The 17557-nt window shown below is 48.7% G+C and overlaps 1 protein-coding gene across 3 annotated transcripts in view; it reads right to left on the minus strand.

Annotated features, from left to right (window-relative positions):
- The window catches only part of TNRC6B (trinucleotide repeat containing 6B), a 302194-nt gene extending 294272 nt beyond the window's left edge, over window positions 1-7922 (minus strand). Inside the window, exon 1 of one of the 3 annotated variants that reach the window (XM_025398888.1) lies at window positions 5217-5397. The gene's annotated coding sequence lies outside the window, so the exon portion shown is untranslated. Of the gene's footprint in view, window positions 1-4624; window positions 4740-5216 lie in introns of those variants that run through there. The other 2 variants (XM_025398885.1, XM_025398889.1) reach the window with 2 other exon arrangements.
- Window positions 7923-17557: the final 9635 nt, after the last annotated feature.

Genomic DNA, 17557 nt, shown 5'->3' on the forward strand with positions numbered 1-17557 from the left:
AGAGGAGGGCGGGGTATAAAAGAAGTGAGGGCAGGTTGGAGAGGCCAGAACACACAAGCCTCATAGGATAAAAAGTAAAATCCCAGCCGGGTGCGGTGGCTCACGCCTGTAATCCTAGCACATTGGGAGACTGAGGCGCGCGGATCATGAGGTCAAGAGATCGAAACCATCCTAGCCAAAAATGGTGAAACCTCGTCTCTACTGAAAATACAAAAATTAGCCGGGCGTGTTGGCATGCGCCTGTAGTCCCAGCTCCTCGGGAGGCTGAGGCAGAAGAATTCCTTGAAACTGGGAGGCGGAGGTTGCAGTGAGCCGAGATCGCGCCATTACACTCCAGCCTAGGCGACAGAGCTAGACTCCATCTCAAAAACAAACAAACAAAAAAGCAAAATTCCAAACCGGCCCGAGTGTAATGGGAAGTCATAAAAGGGTTTTGACCACAAGGAAGTGGTACAATCCTAAAGGGATTCTAAGTGCTCCAGCTACCTATGCTCCTCTCAGGTCACTGAATCCGGGCTGGCTTGGCAGCAAAGGGGCAGCAGCCAGTATCATAACTGAGTAGCAGGATTCCAGGTCTGAAATAACAAGAGTTTACTATATGGCCCTCCAAATGCTCCAGGGTTGCAAACTTGAGAGGATGACAGCATCACTGAAAAACACTAATAATAACTAATAGAAACTAACAATAACTAACAGAAACTAATACTAATGGGAGGCATTACTTGACTTTCAACATACTGAGTACGAAGAAGTAGCAAAGAATGCCAGCCGGGCACAGTGGCTCATGCCTGTAATCTCAGCACTTTGGGAGACTGAGGCGGGCAGATCACTTGAGGTCAGGAGTGCGAGACCAGCCTGGTCAACATGGTGAAACCCTGTCTCTACTAATAATACAAAAATTAGCCAGATGTGGTGGTGTACACCGGCAATCCCAGCTACTTGGGAGGCTAAGGTAGGAGAATCGCTTGAACCCGGAAGGCAGAGGTTGCAGTGAGCCGAAATTACACCACTGCACTCTAGCCTAAGCAACAGAGCGAGACTGTCTCAAAAACAAAACAAAAAGAACGCCAGCAGGTAAATATGGATTTTGTTTTGGAGTATGGAAGAAAGGTGAGGCATGGATATGTAGGCTAGCATATACAGAGGTGATAGTTAAGTCTCATAAATAACACTTATGAGGATTAGAAAAAGAGAAAAATAAAACAATAAAAGGAGCCCTTAGTAAATGACCTTAGTGTTTCTCTCTGCGATAGAAGTCAGGAAAGGAATGATACCCCAAAAGGTAAAAAGAAGGACAGTACGATGTCAGAAAAATGTCAGAAAAGGCAGAGCGTTAAGAAAGCTGACTGGGCACGGTGCCTCACCCCTGTCCTAGCACTTTGGGAGGCCAAGCTGGGAGTTCAAGACAAGCCTGGTCAACATGGTGAAATCCCTAAGGTCAGGAGTTCAAGACCGGCCTGGCCAACATGGCAAAACTCTGTTCTCTACTAAAAATACAAAAATTAGCTGGGCGTGGTGATGCGCGCCTATAATCCCAGGTACTTGGGAGGCTGAGGCAGGAGAATCGCTTGAACCCAGTGAAGTTGTGGCGGCGAAGGGTGTCGGAGGTTGTGGTGAGCTGAGATCATGCCACTTCACTCCAGCCTGGGCGACAGAGCGAAACTCCATCAGAAAGACAAGAAAGAAAGACAAGAAAGATAGACAGATGGAAGGAAGGAAGGAAGGAAGGAAGGAAGGAAGGAAGGAAGGAAGGAAGGAAGGAAGGAAGGAAGGAGAAAGGAAAGAGAAAGCTGTGATCCAAAGGGATGGGACAAGGGAGTTTTTTTTTGGAGTGATGGAACCGTTCTGATCCTGACTGTGTGCATTCATATGTGAACATTCACAGAACTGTAAACACACATAAAAAGTCAATATTACTGTATGTTATTTTTTTAAAAGTTTTTAAAGGGATAGGGGTTGTCAAAAAGGATTGGCTGCTGCAGGGAGACAGAAAAGGATGAAACCTGAAAAGAGAGTTTTGGAAAAAAAATTTTTTTTTGAGACGTAGTCTCGCTTTGTCGCCCAGGCTAGAGTGCAGTGGTGCGATCTCGGTCACTGCAGCCTCCGCCTCCTTGGTTCAAGCAATTCTCCTGCGTCAGGCTCCTGAGTAACTGGGACTACAGGTATGCGCCACCCCACCCGGCTAATTTTTTTTGTATTTTTAGTAGAGACGGGGTTTCACCATATTGGCCAGGATGGTCTTGATCTCCTGACCTCCTGATCCGCCCACCTCGGCCTCCCAAAGTGCTGGGATTACAGGCGTGAGCCACTGCGCCCGGCCAGTGTGGGAAATTTACCCACTAGGTAATTGGCAACCTTGGAACAATCTGGTTGCAAAAGTTTAAAGAATGACCGAGTAGTGAAGACGTGAAGGAAGGGCAGTAGCCAGCATAGACTGCTCTTTCAGAACTCTGGAAGTGAGAGGAACAGTAGCTCAAACATGATAGCAGAATGGAGAGATCCAGCAAACTGGCGGAATTTTCCAAGATCCCACGAGTTGCTCCATTTAAGTATTTTTTCAAAACACGCATTTTGCACATGAACTAGTCATGTTCTTATCGTCCTGTTAATCTAAAACTGCATAATTCAACGACTAAAACGAATCCAAAATCTACACTTTGATTCTGCTTCTTAGAATCAGATGTTAGTCAACTAACATTTTCTGTGTTCCCACTATGTGCCAAGCACTATGCTGGATAGAAAAATGAATAACACTTAGTCCTTGGAAGAGCACACAATTTATCACAATGGCCCGGGACTGGAGCAGAGATCTGCACCGAGGGCTCTGAAAGCCTTGAACTCTGAACTAAAATGTATTTTTACAATCTTTATAAAAATTAAACAGGGAAGAAATAAGATGTACTTTTGCAAAAACGTTATTAATTTCTAAAAGCCAAGAATGAGCTTAAACTTTTTTTTTTTTTTTTTTGAGACTGAATTTCGCTCTTGTTGCCCAGGTTAGAGGGCAATGGCATGATCTCGGCTCCCTGCAACCTCCGCCTCCTGGGTTCAAGCGATTCTCCTGCCTCAGCTTCCTCAGTAGCTGGAATTACAGGCGCCCACCACCACATCCGGCTAATTTTTTGTATTTTTAGTAGAGACGGGGTTTCACCATGTTGGCCACGTTGGTCTCGAACTCCTGACCTCAAGTGATCCACCCGCGTCGGTCTCCCAAAGTGCTGGGATTACAGGCATGAGTCACTGCGCCCAGCTTAATTTAAATTCTTAGGTATGGGCAACCTAATCATCAGTGGTATTCTCCTTTTCTAGTCCTCTCTACTTTTCAGCGTCCTTTCTCCCTCTGATAATTCAGGAAGGAGGCAAAATGAAACACGCGTTGGCTCTCAAACCAGAGAGACGTGAGACTGAACCTATGCCCTTGAAATGCATAGCTGTGTGGCTCTCGGAGATGCCTTTTCTCTTTCATAGAATAGTAATGATACCTACCCCACAAACTTGGGGTAAGAATTAGAGGGAAAAAATGTAAAAAGGCTGGCATACAGTAAGCATGCGACACATGTTAGCTAATATGATTACTGCCATTTCAACAAGTAGCATTGCTCTGACTTTAAAACATTTTTAAGTGCTTCCATTTGAATAAGGGAAATTTTTTTCAAGGGCATGACATCTATATGTTACCACAGAAAAGCAGCTTCAGAATTTCTATCAGAAACCACTCTGCTCAAATAATGGTGTTTGGGATAAGCACTTAATAATAGTCAAGAACTAAGAAAATATAAAGGTATTATCATCATCATCATCACCACGTCCCACGTGGGACAAGGCAGTCTGATTTGTGTTCTGGATATTGGTGAGTGTGCCTTCGTGCAAGTGGACACTACATTCATAGCCCTCCCACTACCTGCCTACAGCAATGCCACACGCTGTAGAGACAACGTGCTAAAAGTTCCGCTCTACAAGAGTCATTTACACACTACCCAAAACACATCTGTAGTTTCAAAGCGAAGATCACTGATGAGTCTCCAAATCAAGAGAAATCTTAATACTACTGACATCTCCCACAGCGAACAAAGAAGTAACCTCTATTAGTAAACTTTCACAAAATGCTAATGTGTATCATTTCTACACACTTTCTATATATACTTAACTGTTGGTGGGGGCACTAAAGTTTTATTCACTATGAAGAAATGTCTTTGGCCAATTTTGCATAATTTCGCTTAAATTATAATACAAATGACCAACTTGAAATTCACCATCCTCTCGTTCAATCTCTAGCACTGATGCTAAAAAGTAATAACACAGCCAAAACACATGAGGAAGCACGAACTTAAAGTCGCAGGCTGGTAACCTGAATTCCAAAGAATTCAGAATAAGCTGGTCCTTAAGGCGCTTGACTAAAGGTGACCGTTACTGGACGTCTTTAACCACTACAGTGTGTCTCACTGGATCGGATGTTTAGCCTCTACAGCCGAATAAACCCAGTAGTCTGGAACTGAAGGACACCGGGCAGGGGAAGGTGTAAAACCACTTCCAGTGCCCCCTCGTTTCCTTGTCCAGAGTCTGAGCCGCCTCCCCAGGTGGCCGCACACGCAGGGCCCTGGGGAGGGGTGTGTAACGCATTCACCCTGTCACGCAGGTCCTGCACACAGGCCGGGACGTTGCGCAGGGACCCGAGGCTCCGAGGCCTGACGCCTCCCTCTGCCACCGACAGCCATGGACGAACGCGCCTCCGCGGGCCGGGAGGGTGCACCCGCGCCGGGGCCCCCAGGAGACGGGAAGCGAACTCAACTCGGCCGGGCCAGCCCACCCGGAAGCCCTCCCCCAGCTCACACCTGCTGGCGCGTGACGCCCGGAGCCGCGCGCGCGCCCGCCCGTGCCTCCCCGGCCGTTCGGGGCGCTCCGGCCCGCGCGCCGGACGTCGCCCCGAATCCCTCCCGGCCCCTCGACTCAAATCTCGGCGGCTCCCGCTCCCGTGGAGCGCGCGCTCAGCGCCGCCGGCCACACCGGCCCCGCGCGCGCTCACGCCCCCTCCCCGGCCCGCTCCTCGCCCCACGCGCGCTCCCTCGCGAGGACACGCACACGCCGCGCCTCCGCTCACCGCCCCGGGCCGCGCCGCGCGCCCCCGGGGGCGTCCTCGCCGACCCCCGGCCGCCCAGCTCCGTCCTGGCAGGGCGCGGGGGAGGGGAAGGACGGCGCGGCTGCCGCACCTCACTCACCCCCGAGCCGTGCCGGCTCCAAGTACGCGGCGTTCCGCTGTGAAGCGAGGCGCGCAGTCCTCGCTTCTCCGCAGACTATGGAGGCGACGTCGTAGGGGGACTGAGGGTCGCGGGGGTCACTCCCTCCCGTTTCGCCTTGCAGAGGCACGGGGACCCCAGAAACTAAAAACAAAATAAACAAACTTTCCCCTCCGCATCCCTCCCCCAAAACCACAACACAAACACTCGGGGGCCCGCCCAGAGCCCCACTCCATTGGCCGCAGGGAGGATGCTTCCGGCTCTCACTGGCTGGCTTTTGTGCCCGTCAAGCTGTCGTTCCGCCCCTCCAATTCCTCGTTGCTGCCTTAGCCCCTCATTGGTTAAGTGCTTCCCGTTTAACGAGCTAGGATTGGCTGAGCTGCCTGAGCCAATCATGCGGGGACACACCCCCTCAGCATCCCAGAGGCCGCTTCCTCGGTCGAGGACCCAAAGAGACTCAGGGGAAACTAGAGCATGATGGCGGCCGAGCTCGCTTGGCGCAACCATGGTCTTTTTTCTTTTTATTTTTAGCTCATTAGTGCCTTGCCTCGGCGCTGTTTCCCTAAGCTCGTCTTTCCATCCAGTACTGCCCTATAACGGAATCTATACGTGCCGGCTCCTTGATTTATCCCCTCCGAAGTGCTGAGTGTGGGCTGGTTGTGTGTCATTGGACTGTCAGGATGTCACTCCCTAGTCAAATCTTCAAGCTATTGGTGGAACAGCAAGAAAGCCCGTCCAACAACAAGAGCTTATACCATTGGTTTGACTCCACTGTGTTATTTCCTGGCACCTCATTGGGCAAATAGGTGCGTCAGATCCGGATTCGCTCTGCTACGGTTAATTGTTTACTGGGGATTTGGGGTCAACTCCGGTTGTTTGGCCAGTAGTTGACGATAATAGTGACTCCCATGTATTGCATGCCTATTTTGTGCCAAGTACTGGACTGCTTTCTTCACAAACATTATCTGGTTAAACCTGGGAGTAATGCAGTATCCAGTTTTTATAGATGGGAAATTAAGGCTGGCGAGAGCTTGGAAAACTTGCCCAAGGTCATCCAGATACAAAGTAGTTGATGAGCCTGGCATCTGGTCCTGGGTCAAACTCCAGAGACGTCACTCTTTTTATTATGCGTTAGTGCCTCCACCTTAGACGATATACTTGTCAGTCAACCCAGCATCTTAAAAACTTTCATTTGGAACTCAAAAAGTCTTCAGTTTCTGGAAGTGACTTTTTTGAGGACTTACTATGGAGAGGTTGTCATTGCCTCCACCACATCCTCCTCCCCAGGACCCATTCCTCTCCCCTTTAAGTTAAAGTAGACATTTCTGCCATCCTTTTATGTGAAGCCCCCCCCCCCCCCCCCCGACCAACCATCTACAACTCATTCTTTGGAGAGAGTCCTCAAGAGCTGGAAAACTAGGAGAAATCAAGTCTAAAGAGAGAGACAGAACAAATCGTCTTAGAAATGAATAATTTATTGCATGCAGAGAGAACAGCCCTTCAGCTCCTGGAAGTCTTCCAGGATAGTTGATGCTGAGCAAGACGTGTGCTCCTGGCTGGTGGCCACTGGGTTCTTTCTCTGGAGCAGCTTTCATCGAAGTGAATCCAACATTTCAGCCAGAGGAGGGCAGGATGCTTAGGACCCACTGCCAGAGTGCCAGCCGTGAGCTTTTGGGACCGAAATGATCTCCAGGAGCACAACGCTGGACTCTAGCCCACATTCCATCTCGGATAATTAACATTTTACCGTCCCAAATCCCCATCCCCTGTAGCTTCAGTGGGATCACCGCCCTTGTTTCGCTTCCTGATCCAAGCTGTTGTGTAACCTCCCTAGCACTGCTTTAATAATAAAACAACCATTGTAACATAGTAACGATGCTCAACACTTAGAGCCTTTCAGCAAATGAAGCCAAGGTATTTCATAAAAGTCCATTAAGAGTAAGTGGCATGTATTCCTAGGGCCAATGCAGGAAAGACAGAAGAAAGATCATGCGTCAAATTCTAATACAGGTCGTAAGAACGTGAATCCGTACAGTTGTATGCACATACCCCATATTAGCCTTCCAGTATGGGGATTCTGAACTCAAAAACACAGTGAATGAGAAACATTCAGAATCTAAAACCTTCCTAACCTTCAAAGTTGGTTGCTTGGACCCCTATTTTAACTTGGTACTTGAGTTTCTGGGTAATTGTTTGATACATTTCAGTTGTAAGTACCTTGAAGCAGATGGTTTCTTTTTCATCTTTGTGTCCTTCACATTGTTCTGATGGTAAAAGGCCCCCAGATAAATAATTATTCCGTAAATGTTTAGTGAGCATGTCAGGCACTTTTACTGAGTTACAAAGGCTACACAGATGAGTAATAGCCTCTCTCTTCCTTTAAGGACCTCAGTTTAGTAGGGGTGTCCAGCAGATAAGCAGATAACCATGGTGCAGTGCTGTGAGAAGTTACCCTGGAAGCAAATGGTAGGGAGATGGGACTCCATCTCAGAGGGACAGAAATGGCTTCCCGGAAGAAGTGACATCTACAGGGAGAACTAAAGAATGAGTTACGGTTAGCTAGGCAAGAGACTGGTGATGTGTGGTGACCTACAACATTTGCTGTCTGGTGGCAGGGAGCAGAATGGGAATATCCAGAGATGGCCAAAGCCTGCTCTTCTTAGAATCTTTGTCTATAAAGGCTTCAGCTATTTGTCATTGTGCCATGTCATTGTGCCTTCCCTCCCAGAGACAAAGCAAATGTGCCTTCCCTCCCAGAGACAAAGCAAATGCCTGAAACCTTCTTGTATTTGTCCCCTTGAGAATAGGAAAATAATTTCCAAATAAGATGGCTGTTTTTCTGATCATAAAAGTAACATTGAGGCCAGGCACATTGGCTCACACTTGTAATCCTAGCACTTTGAGAGGCCAAGGCGGGGAGGACTGCTTGAGGCCAGGAGTTTGAGACTAGCTTGGGCAACACAGGCAGAGCCCATTTCTACAAAAAGAAAGAAAAGTAATAGTTGGGCATGGCAGCCTGCGCCTATAGTCCCAGCTACTCGGGAGGCTGAGATGCGAGGATTGCTTGAGCCTGGAGTTCAAGGCTGCAGTGAGCCACATGACTGCACTCTAGCCTGGGCAACAGAGCAAGACTCTGTCTCAAAAAAAAAAAAAAAGTTACATTGAGTAAATATTATTTTAACTCAATATAATATTCTATATTTTAGACAATATAGAAAGTTATAAAGTAAAAGCCTCCCATAATGTATTACATCCAGACACCGTTAAGGACCCTATCTTCCCAGACTCTTTTATGAATAGGCCCACAGATGAGTTTCTTCTTCCAACAAATAGTGGGATGTGGTTCAGGGGCTTTTCTGGGCTCTGACAGCTCTCATCACCCAGAACTGTGGCTTTGGATGGAACCTGCCCTTGCTTTCTATACTTATAGGAAGGAAGCCAATCTGTCAATCAAATAATTATTGTGAAGAAGATGGGTTTCAATTCTTGTCACGGCCAATGACAGGACTTTTGGGGCTTGCTCAGCCTGGTGTGAATGTTGAGCCAATGAATGGGGTGAGGGTGTCTGCACCATAGGGCTTATAGGCATGCTTTGGTGCCTGTGGAATCAACTCATACCCTGAAAAAGCAGCCCAGGTCAGAGAATGCTATGCCAGGGTACTCTCCTGTGCTCGCTTTCATTTCCTCTCTGCATGCTACTTGGGGAAAATATTTTTCTGTTTGTTTGTTCCAACCCACCCAGCTTTCAGAGTAAAAAGACTCGTTAAGCCCTGCACACTTGTATGCAGGCCAAGTGCACTATGTTCTTGGAGCGCTGTGCTATTCTTAGCGCTCTATATGTGGTGTTCTATACAGTTGGCTTTTTGCTGGAGGGGAAGGCAGATTTCATGAGTGATAGCTGCCTTGGCTGGCTACCAAAAGTGCTCTGAGCCATCTCAAGCAACAGGCCTTCTTTTTTTCCCTTGAGAGGTTGTGTTGTGATCCCTGCCCTGGGCTTGGACAAATTCCAAGGCAATGGGAATTTTTGTGAACGATTCTGCAACAACCCACAAGCTGGGGGAAGGGGGGATAGCGAGCTGGATCTGCTCCAGCTCTAATTTCTGTGGCACAGGAGAACTTCCGCCCTTTGCACTGGCCCCTCATAGCTATGAAGAATTTGGAAGTGTTCGTTAAGCATTCTCCAATTCTTGAAGCTTATAACAATGGGAAGATCCCTATAAAGGAATCTGATCCAAAGGACAAGGGGACAGCTGACAGCTGATACTGCTCGCTTGGGCAGTGGGTGTAGCCATTGCCAAAGACCAAGCGCAATGAGGGAGGGAAACTCTCTAGAGAGTGCTGATTACAGAGGACGTGCTTCTAAGCATTTATTGCATGTGTGGGAGCATTTACTGTGCAACACATCCCTTGCGTCTGTCTCACCTTCTAAATCACCTCTCATTTTTTATGACCACACTTCCTGAGAAGCGACTTGGTTAAGCAGCAAACACTGGACCCCCTCCTGTGTGCTGGCCAATGCTAGACACACAGGAGGAGGCTCGCAAGAGAACCAGGATTACGGTTAATAATAACTACCCTTTGGTGGACACTTGCTGTGTGTCAGACACTTTACTGAGAGCTTTATGTGGATTGTGGATAGTTAATCTTCACAACAACCATTGTTATCCACATTTTCTAGATAGGAAAATGTAGGCACTGAAGGGCTAACATTGAACCTAGGCAGTCTGACTCCAATGAGTAAGCTCTTGTCCACGCTGCTATATTGCCTCTCGGATGTCTAACTTGGGAACCCCACAGTGCAGCTGGGGAGACAACTAGCCCTCAATGAACAGTTGTCCTCGTAGTCTTTAGTATCTCAGCCTCCATCCTCTTTACCCCTATAAACTCAAGGAAAGAAGTACACCTCTTCCTGGCTAAATTACCGCCTCTGGTGGTCCTTCCTCCACTTCCCAACTGAGATCTGGCTTTTCTCCCACTCCCTTCAAATAGCTTCCTTCCTTTTCTTCTCTATTTTCTTATCCTAGCTTCTTAAATAATGACCTGTGGCCATCTCCACCACAGAAGTGCTCTCTCGTTCTTTCTCTCTCTGAACCTGGCTTCTAGCCCTAACTCTACTGAAATGCATTTCTCTAAGCTCATCTATAACCTTTTTGTGGCCAAGATCCAAGAGACTTTCTCAGTCCTTGTTTCCATGGCTTCACCAATACGTTTTACTCTGAGAATCTTTTCTTTGCTTCCCCAAATAGCCAGCTTTCCTCCTACCTCTACAACTGTTCATGCTCTTTTCCCTACCAGCTTTTTCTCTAAACTCCTTCAAAGGAGTCTGTCTGCACTTCTCTCCTTATGTTGTCTCTGGGGGCGTGCGATGCTTGCGGGACTCAGCGAGCTCAGCTGGGTCATTATCCTACTTTCGCCTCTAAGATGAGAATTCCATCTCTCCATCTCCAGCCTTCATTCTGCAGCTTGTTTGCTGCCTGACTTTTTGCAAGTCACATAAACTATCCAAGCTTCAGTTTCCTCGTTTCTAAAATGAATATATTGAATCAGATTTGTTATTCTCCACCTAAGATAATGATAAAACCTAACATTTTAAACCACATACCAGGCCAGGCGTAGTGTTCACACCTGTAATCCTCCCAGCAATTTGGGAGGCAGAGGTGGGCAGATCACTGGAGGTCAGAGATTCAAGACCAGGCTGGCCAACATGGCAAAACCTCATTTCTACTAAAAATAGAAAAATTAGCCAGGTGTGGTGGCATGCACCTGTAATCCCAGCTACTTGGGAGGCTGAGGCAGGAAAACTGCTTCAACCTGGGAGGTGGAGGTTGCAGTGAGCTGAGATCGCACCACTGCACTCCAGCCTGGGCAACAAAGGGAGACTCCATCTCAAATTTAAAAACCACATACTATGCCAGGCAGGACTAAGTGGAAAATGAAAGCATGGGGTTCATGGGTTGCACACCCATGAAACCAGCTCCAGTACCAGCCTCTGCTGCAAGCATTGTATATGAGTTTATTCAGTCCTCATAGTAACCTTCAGAGGTAGATACAGATGAAGAAAGTAAGGCAGAGATAAGTTAAGCAGTTGCCCAAGGTCAGTTTTTAATTGGTAGAATTGAGAAAAATAACACCTGCTTGCTGGGGCTATTGTGAGACTCGTAGGCACAGGTGCACAGGGAAGGCTGGTTCCTGTCCAGGGACCCCTCAGCCAGGCCATGCCCATTCTCCTGCAGAATTTCTCCATGTGGTTTCTGCTGCCTACGATGCCCCCTCTTCCTCTGCCTGTCCCCAAGTCTACACGTTCTTCAAAGCTCAGTTCAAGCCCCTCCTCCTCCTCTGAGGGGCTTCTGCAGCCGAGGCAGGCCCACAACTCTCTTCCCCTGGCAGATTTCCTGAGCACCCTTGTGGTGAAGGCAGCCCCATCTCCGCCTTAGGAGCACTCGCTGGACTTTGCCCACTCCAGGCTCAGTAATAACCAATCCTACAGGGCCAGAGGGACCTTTTTCTCCATATCCTTGGAGCAGCTTGCTGTAGACTGTCTCACCCACCAGGCAGGAAGGCTTTGCGGGCAAAACCTATTATTTGAGTTATCTGAGTTTTCACTGTGTCCTCGATAATTGTGATTCTCATAATTCTCATAAAAGAGTTCTGTTTAGGCTCTGGACCTTTCCCTGGAATGCCTTGCCTCACTGTCCCCTCCTTCATTCACTCCTCAGGTGTCGGCTCAGAGATTACTTCCTCCTCCAGGAAGCCTTCCCTGATCTTCACCCCCAGGTTAAGTGCATCCTCTGGGCTTCTATACCCACTGTGCTTTCCCATCACAACACTTGCCTCCCAGTGTCCATCTTCCTAACCATGTTCTGAACATTTGAAGGTAAAGGCCAGGTCTGTCTTATCACAGTGCCTGGAACACAGTAAGTTCTCAGGTTCATTTGAACAAATGAATGAACGAACGAATGAATGAAAAAATTAAATGTTGAGCAGGTGCAGTGGCTCATGCCTGTAAGCCCAGCTACTTGGGAGGCTGAAGTGGGAGGATCACTTGAGCCCAGGAGTTAGAGACCAGCCTGGGCAACATAGCAAGACCCCATCCCTAATTTTTTTTTTTAATTAGCTGGGCAGGGTGGTACCTGCCTATAGTCCCAGCTACTTGGGAGGCTGAGGCGGGAGGATCACTTGAACCTAGGGGTTTTAGGTTGCAGTGAGTTATGATTACGTCATTGCACTCCAACCTGGCAACAGAGACCCCATCTCCAAAAAAAAAGAAGTTGGTGAAACCTCTGGGCTCTGCAGGCACTTCAGCATAGGGCTGGGCACCTGATGGGCGCTTATATAAGTTCATGAAATGCGTGAGAACAACTCCAGAATTTCTGTTCAGAAGAAGGCTTAATGGCAGTGGTCTAGTTGGAGGAGTGAGACTAGGGAATTCCTCTTGACAGAACAATGACAAAGTAAACATAAGAGTTGAGAGTCCATGCTGGGAGCGGAGGCATAAAGGAGAGGTATCCTAGGCCAGAGGTCAGCAAGCCTGGGCTTGAGGACCAAATCCAGCCCACTGCCTTGTTTTGGCATGGTCTGTGAGCTAAGACTGGTTTTTGCTTTTGTTTTGTTTTTTTGTGTGGTTTTTTTTTTTTTTTTTGAGATGGAGTCTAGCAAGTGCAGTGGCATGATCTCAGCTCACTGCAACCTCCGCCTCCCGGGTTTAAGCAATTCTCATGTCTCAGCCTCCCGAGTAGCTGGGATTACAGGCATGTGCCACCACACCAGGCTAATTTTCATATTTTTAGTAGAGACAGGGTTTCACCACGTTGGCCAGGCTGGTTTCGAACTCCTGACCTCAGGTGATCTGCCCGTCTGGGCCTCCCAAAGTGCTGGTATCACAGGCATGAGCCACCGCGCCTGGCCAGTTTTTGTATTTTAAAAGAATATTACTACTTTGTGATACATGAAAATTATGAGATCAAATTTCAGTATTCATAAGGTTTCAATGGAACATGGCCACATCCGCTTGTTTCTGTATTGTCTAGGGGTGCCTCAGTGCTGCGACAGTAGCTGCAATAGACACTGAATGTCTGCAAAGCCTATAGTATTCACTTTTTGGCCGACTACAGAAGGAGCTTGCAGATCCCTGCTTTGGCCGTCTAGCTGACCCAGGGGAGGAAGGACGCACGCTGTCAGCCAGCCACAAGGTGTCAGCCTTTCACCATGATGCTGCCAGCCGCGTGGGCTTCTCCAAGTTCTCCAAGGCTTCTCCCCAGGGCCACCAGTGCAGGACCAGGACTGTGGCCCCTAGACCCCGTCCCACCAGGCTGTAGTCACTAGTGTGAAGGACAAAGACAGCAGGACGGGGTGTGGAATCTACATGAGGAATACAGGCCTGGCTTGGGAAGCCCCGTGGCTTGGAGAAGGATTGGCAGACTTCTCCAGACATGCTCTGTTTCTTTGATTTAGGTTTTATTTGTATTTTGTATACAAAAGATTCTCCAAACAAACTAAAATTGTTTATTTTGCCACAAACTATCAACCCAGAAAGGTTGTGGGACTTTTGCACAACGAGATAAACCACAGCCCTCTAAGGATGAACCTGCATGAGGCAAACACAGGTCCCTGCCAAGCAGGGTGGCTCAGAAATGGCATCTCTGGTAGGTTTCCTCTCCCTTTCTGTCGAAACCTGGGCCTTGGCCGGGTGTGGTAGCTAATGCTTGTAATCCCAACACTTTGGGAGGCCAAGGCAGAAGGATCGCTTGAGGCCTGGAGTTCAAGACTAGCTTGGGCAACATAGTGAGATCCCATCTCTACAAAAAAATATTAAAAATTATGGCAGGAGTGTTGGTGCAAGCCTGTAGTTCTAGCTACTCAGGAAGCTGAGGATAGAATATCTCAAGGGACTCATTGAGCCCAGGAGTTCGAGGCTGCAGGAAGACATGATTACGCCACTGCACTCCAGTCTGGGTGACAGAGCGAGACCATCTTAAAAAAGCAAAAAAAAAAAAAAAAGAAAAAAAGAAAAAAAGAAACTTGAGCTCTGTAGCTTCCTTCAGGTGAATGAGCAGTTAGCCCTGTGTGGCAACGATTCAATATGAAAGTGGTAATTTTCACAGGGAACCCATGGGGAGGATCTAGGAGAGATCACAAGAGGAAAATAAGCCACTGGAGGTGACACCCCCAGAGGCTCCTGCAACACCTAGCTGTGTGTGTCAGCCCCTGTGCTGGGTGCTTTGCGTGGTTACTGTGGAGAGTTGTCTCGAGATCATCCCCATTTGACACATGAGGAAACAGGAAAGTTCAGGGATGTGAAATAGCTTGCTGAGGTCATTAGCTATTCAGTGGCAGAGATAGGATTTCAGCCCTTGCCTGCCTGTTCTGAAGCCTGTCCTCTCTCTGCCACGCGCCCTGGCCAAGGTCACAGCAAGCGGCATGCAGGCACACCACCTCAAAACCATGCCTTCCTCGGTCACCATGTAGCCCCAGGCTGGGCACCCAGTAAATAGGTACCGGATGAATAAATGGGTGCAGGCCTGCAAGCACTGCGGCGAACCTTTCCCTGTCCAGTGGCCTAACTTCCAAGACACTTCCAGGAAGAGATGAGGCAGGGAGTCAAAGCTGCCAACAGGAAAGAATCATGACGCATGGTTTTCTGCACACGATGGGCTCTTTCCCCCTTGCTTGTGCCCACAGCACCGTGGGCACCGCGGACATCCTACCTGTTCTTGCCTTTTGCTCCTTTCCTTCCCCAGCTCCCATATGCTTGCTGGCTTCCATGGCAGGCCCTAGCCCTTCTAGTACGTGGACATCCGCTCCGAAAGCTGCTTTTCAGTGACTGCAGGCAATGCCCTAACTTCTAGCCATTTTTCTAGATGAAAACTTGTTTCCAGCTGGCTGTCACTGCGAAAGTGCTCTAGGACAGTCCAGATAACCAGATTCTAGCCCTTCCTGCGACTCAATGGGTGACTTTGGACAAATTTCCTCACCCTGGGCCCTCCTTTCTATGCTAGCTTTTGAAAGGAAGCACACAGAGAGGGCTATCCTTGAGCAGCCAGAGGCCTGCAGGCCCAGTGCCACCTAGTCTGGACCACCCAGGAGATGAAGACCAGGCACTTAAGACACAGGAGGAAAGGAGAAGCCTTCCTAGAGGAAAGGATTAGATCCGGAAGGACTTTTGATAAACCCAGTCCTTGAGAAATTAAATCACAGCAGTACCCCATTTGGCATATATGGTGTTAGAAGTCAGGAATGAGACAGAAAGGATCATGATTGATTCTAGAACCTGTATGACACCTCCTGTTTATTCGCCTGGCTCATTCTCTGTACTGAATGGCAGTCTTCAATCATTTAACAAATAGGTATTAAGCATATATCGTGGTTGCAAAGCTGAGCCAGGCAGTGAGGCACCAGTGCTTATAGAGCACGCTCTCCAGGCTCAGGAACCCCAAGGACAGATGGGTACCTATCGTGCCAGGTAGCAGCACATGGCATCTAGAAGCAGGGCTTTCCTCAGTCCCTGGCTGGGAGGGCAGAAGCTGCAAGGGGAAGGGCGAGAAGTCCAGGCCTGCCTAACTGTGCAAGGTCTCTGGGCTGATCTCCCGGTTACTTAGCCCCAGAACATCCTCATGGCTGTGCCTGCCCTTCTTGCCCTTCTCCTCACTCAACCTTGGGCTGGCTCCGCTCACTGAGCTGGGGCCACCTGTTCTGCAGCAAACCTCCTGCCCCTGGAACAGCAGTGCAGATGATCAGCAGCAGCCACTGGGTCCTTTGGGCAGGGAGGCAGGAGTGTGGCGCACCGCCAGATGAGAAACTGCATCCCTAGTGCACGGCAGGGCTAATTAGCTGCTAAGGGGGCTTTGTCAATGTTCACTGAGAATGTGGTCATGACAGTCAGGTAGCGATTCCCACTTGGCCTGACTTGAGTGTGGAAGGCTCTCTGCTGTCAGCACTGGCTGCTTTTGGAGGTGGGTCCACCGCTGGGCACACTCAGGTAGGTGCAGTCGTAGTGTCTGTGCAGGAAGTAGCTGAGCCTGAAGGAAGAGGGACAGACTGGCAGGAAACCTGACAGGGAGCTGAGTGGAGTGAGGCAGATGTGTGTACATAAAGACACCCGTCAGGAGGAATATAAGGTGGTAAAGAACTAAGCAAGATAACCAGAACAGAAAGGAAAGATGCTACTGCGTCTCCCATGAAGCAGCGTCTCAGGCAAGTCAGCCAACCTCTCTGGGCCAGAGTGCTGTATCCAAGGTACCCAGGGCAGAGTGTGCATGAAACACTTCAGAGAAACGGCCTGTGCAGGCCGCCAGGCCAGGACCGCAAAGAAAAGCGCCAGTGCTCTCAATGGGAGCACTTTTACCCCCCTCCCCAGGGGACATGTGGTAACATCTGGAGACATTTTTGGTGGTCTCATCTGAAGGGGTGCTAGTGGCATTTAGTAGGTGGAAGCCAGGGATGTTGCTAAACGTACTATAATGCACAGGGCAGCCCCATAACCAACAGAGAATTCTGCGGCTCCAAAGCATCACCATTGCCAAGACCCTGAGCTCAAGGAACAGGCTCAGACCTGCATTCTCTGTGATGTGGGATCTGGGGAGAGCTGTGTACCTCCTTATCTGAAAGATGGGGATAATGAACCTTAGCCACGCTGGGTGTGGTGGCTCATGCCTGTAATCCCAGCAGTTTGGGAGGCCGAGGCAGGCAGATCACCTGAGGCCGGGAGTTCGAGATCAGCCTGACCAACATAGTGAAACCCTGTCTCTACTAAAAATACAAAAATTAGCCAGGCGTGGTGGTGCATGCCTGTAAGCTCAGCTACTCGGCAGGCTGAGGCCGGAGAATCACTTGAACCCGGGAGGTGGAGGTTGCAGTGAGCCGAGATGGCGCCACCGCACTCCAGCGTGATCGACAGAGCAAGACACTGTCTCAAAACAAAACAAAACAAAATTACCTGTGCCTCTCATCATACAACTTTATGAGGCCCACTCCCCCAATACACGGTAAAACTGCTAACTTTCTAAAGGGCTCTTTCTTCAGCTTTTCTTAGTTTGAAACCTTCATGTTACTAAAGCATCCAGCACGGTGACTGGCATATAGCAAGTGCTCAACAAATATGAAAAAGAGAAAAGCAATACAGCAGTTTAAAAAAAAGAAATAGCCCACTTCCCCTCTTTGGCCAGTTTCTTCTGTATCTCTGGGTCTCATTTTTTGCCTAGCCTTTCTATAAAGTTCTACCCAGACAGATCGTAGTGATGTTAACAGAGGCTATCTTGAAAGCCCTCGAGGGATTAGAGATAGCATTAACCATACCCTAAGGAGAGGTAGCTAAGGAGATGGGACGT

This window comes from Theropithecus gelada, chromosome 10 (assembly GCF_003255815.1).
Source record: "Theropithecus gelada isolate Dixy chromosome 10, Tgel_1.0, whole genome shotgun sequence".
NCBI classification, from domain to species: Eukaryota; Metazoa; Chordata; class Mammalia; order Primates; family Cercopithecidae; genus Theropithecus; species Theropithecus gelada.